We start from the raw sequence: 3,713 nt of genomic DNA on the forward strand, positions 1-3,713 counted from the left end.
ATCACGAGGTCAGGAGATCAAGACCATCCTGGCTAACACGGTGAAACCCCGTCTCTACTAAAAATACAAGAAAATTAGCCGGGCGAGGTGGCCGGCGCCTGTAGTCCCAGCTACTCGGGAGGCTGAGGCAGGAGAATGGCGTGAACCCGGGGGGGCGGAGCTTGCAGTGAGCCGAGATCGCGCCACTGCACTCCAGCCTGGGGCACAGAGCAAGACTCTGTCTCAAAAAAAAAAAAAAGGAGAAGATAAAATCTTATTGCTAAGGTTAGGCTTGAAAAGCAAGAAAGGACAAAAGACTGTTGAGTTACCTAGAGAAATTGCTGTACATAATTAGGGTTTCTTTTTTTTTTTTCTTTCTTTTTGTTTTTTGAGAGACGGAGTCTCGCTCTGTCACCCAGGCTGGAGTGCAGTGGCGCGATCTCGGCTCACTGCAACCTCCGCCTTCTGGGTTCACACCATTATCCTGCCTCAGCCTCCCAAGTAGCTGGGACTACAGGTGCCTGCCACCACCCCCAGCTAATTTTTTGTATTTTTAGTAGAGACGGGGTCTCACCGTGTTAGCCAGGATGGTCTTGACCTCCTGACCTCGTGATCTGCCCGCCTCAGCCTCCTAAAGTGCTAGGATTACAGGCGTGAGCCACTGTGCCCGGCTAGGGTTTCATAATTAGTATTTAATGAGCATCCTTGCTAAATTTTTTAGTATATAGAAAACTGTAATAAAGGCATATACCCTTTTGTGGCCGGGCACAGTGGCTCACACCTGTAATCCCAATACTTTGGGAGGCCGAGGGCTGATTGCTTGAACCCAGAAGTTCAAGACCAGCCTGGGCAACATAGTGAAACCCTGTCTCTACCAAAAATACAAAAAATTAGCTGGGTATGGTGGTGCGTGCCTATGGTTCCAGCTACTCTGCAGGCTGAGGTAGGAGGATTGCTTGAGCCTGGGAGGCGGAGGTTGCAGTGAGCTGAGATCACACCACACTGGTCTTGAAAAAAAAAAAAGGCATATACCCTTTTGATAAAAAGTTGATACTGGTGCAGGAATCAGATTCTCAGTCCAAAATCCAAGAGTTCAAAGGAAAAACCTAAAACCTTCCACTCTCACAATATCATAGAGTATGTAAATAACAAGAATAATTACTCGTCTGGGCACAGTAGTTCATGCCTGGAATCCCAGCACTTCGGGAGGCCCAAGTGGACAGATCACTTGAGCCCAGGAGTTTGAGACCAGCCTGATCAATATGGAGAAACTCTGCCTTTACTAAAAATACAAAATTAGCCAGGCGTGGTGGCAGATGCCTGTAATCCTAGCTACTTGGGAGGCTGAGGCAGGAGAGTCACTTGAATTGGGAGGTAGAGGTTGCAGTGAGCCGAGATTGTGCCATTGCACTCCAGCCTGGACAACAAGAGCGAAACTCCGTCTCAAAAAAAAAAAAAAAAAAAAATTAAAAATTAGCCGGGCATAGTGGTGCATGCCCATAACGTAGTCCCAGCTACTCCAGAGGCTGAGGTGGGAGGATCCCCTGAGTCCCGGAGGTGGAGGTTGCAGTGAGTTGTGATCTCGCCACTGCATTCCAGCCTGGGTGACAGAACAAGACCCTGTCTCAAAAATAAATAAATAAATAAATACAAAAAAAGGATAATTACTCCAAAGGAAAACTTAACCCTCAAAGTGTTAAGCCTGTCACATCAAGCTATTTTGATGGCTGCTTCTCTATATGAAAGTGGTAAGTGTGGACCCAGCACAGTGCCTCACGCCTATAATCCCAGCACTTTGGGAGGCCAAAGTGGACAGATCACTTGAGTCCAGGAGTTCGAAACCAGCCTGGTCAACATGGTGAAACCCCATCTCTACTAAAAATACAAAAAATTAAGCTGGGCGTTGTGGCGGGCGCCTGTAATCCCGGCTACTCAGGAGGCTGAGGTGGGAAAATCACATGAACCTGGGAGGCAGAGGTTGCAGTGAGCCAAGATTGTGCACTCAGCCTGGGCAACACAATAAGACGGAGTCTCAAAAAAAAAAAAAAAAAGAGGCCGGCGGATCACGAGGTCAGGAGATGGAGACCATCCTGGCTAACACAGTGAAACCCCTCTCTACTAAAAATACAAAAATACAAAAAATTAGCCAGGCGTGGTGGCGGGAGCCTGTAGTCCCAGCCACTCGGGAGGCTGAAGCAGGAGAATGGCGTGAACTCGGGAGGCCGAGCTTGCAGTGAGCCGAGATCGGGCCACTGCACTCCAGTCTGGGTGACAGAGCAAGACTCTGTCTCAAAAAACGGGGGGAGGGGTAGGTGTGGATAGAAGAAGATTTAGAATTAACAATTGACTAATAAGGGAGGCCGACAGAACTATAATACACTGTGATAAATGATAAATCAGAGGTACATGTAGGGTACTTGGGAGTGCATATCAGGGGCACTTAATTCAACTCTGTGTGTGTGTGTGTGTGTGTGTGTGTGTGTGTGTGTGTGTGGTATATGTGTGGAGGCAGGGGTGCTGTCAGGGAAGATTTACTGGGAAAAGTAACTTTCAATTTAAGAGCTGAACTATTTACAATAGCAAAGACATGGAACCAACCCAAATGCCCATCAATGATAGACTAGATAAAGAAATGTGGGCCAGGCATGGTGGCTCATGCCTGTAATCCCAGCACTTTGGGAGGCCAAGGTGGGCGGATCATGAGGTCAAGAGATCGAGACCATCCTGGCCAACATGGTGAAACCCCATCTCTACTAAAGATATAAAAATTAGCCGGGCATGGTGGCACAGGCCTGTAGTCCCAGCTACTTGGGAGATTGAGACAAGGGAATCGCTTGAACCTGGGAGGTGGAGGTTGCGGTGAGCCGAGATCCCGCCACTGTACTGCAGTCTGGTGACAGAGCAAGACTCTGTCTCAAAAAAAAAAAAAAAAAAAAAAAAAAAAGAAATGTGGTACATATACACCATGGAATACTATGCAGCCATAAAAAGGAATGAGATCATGTCCTTTGCAGGAACATGGATGAAGCTGGAATCCATCATCCTCAGCAAACTATCGCAAGAACAGAAAACCAAACACCTGAGGTTCTCACTCATAAGTGGGAGTTGAACAATGAGAACACTTGGACACAGGGAGGGGAACACCACACATCAGGGCCTGTTCGGGGAGTGGGAGGTAAAGGGAGGGAGAGGATTAGGACAGATACCTAATGCATGCAGGGCTTAAAACCTAGATGATGGGGCCGGGCGCAGTGGCTCATGCCTGTAATCCCAGCACTTTGGGAGGTCGAGGTGGGCAGATCACAAGGTCAGGAGTTCGAGACCAGCCCAGCCAATATGGTGAAACCCTGTCTCTACTAAAAATACAAAAATTAGCCAGGCGTGGTAGCGGAGCCTATAGTCCCAGCTACTCAGGAGGCTGAGGCAGGAGAATCACTTGAACCCGGGAGGCGGGGCTTGCAGTGAGCTGAGATCATGCCACTGCACTCCAGCTGACAGAGCAAGACTCCGTCTCCAAAAAAAAAAAAAAAAAAGGCCGGGCGCGGTGGCTCAGGTCTGTAATCCCAGCACTTTGGGAGGCCGAGGCGGGCGGATCACAAGATCAGGAGATCAAGACCATCCCGGCTAACACGGTGAAACCCCGTCTCTACTAAAAATACAAAAAATAGCTGGGCGAGGTGGCGGGCACCTGTAGTCCCAGCTACACGGGAGGCTGAGGCAGGAGAATGGCGTGA

The 3,713-nt window shown here is 48.7% G+C and overlaps 1 long non-coding RNA gene across 1 annotated transcript; it reads left to right on the forward strand.

Moving 5' to 3' along the window:
- The first annotated feature begins 336 nt into the window (after nt 1–336).
- Nucleotides 337–3,512, forward strand: LOC144338737 (uncharacterized). Its single transcript, XR_013413085.1, has 3 exons — nt 337–404; nt 2,286–2,715; nt 3,311–3,512. It is a non-coding gene; the product is annotated as an uncharacterized LOC144338737 (long non-coding RNA).
- Nucleotides 3,513–3,713: the final 201 nt, after the last annotated feature.

The sequence above is a fragment of the Macaca mulatta genome, chromosome X (genome assembly GCF_049350105.2).
Source record: "Macaca mulatta isolate MMU2019108-1 chromosome X, T2T-MMU8v2.0, whole genome shotgun sequence".
NCBI lineage: Eukaryota > Metazoa > Chordata > Mammalia > Primates > Cercopithecidae > Macaca > Macaca mulatta.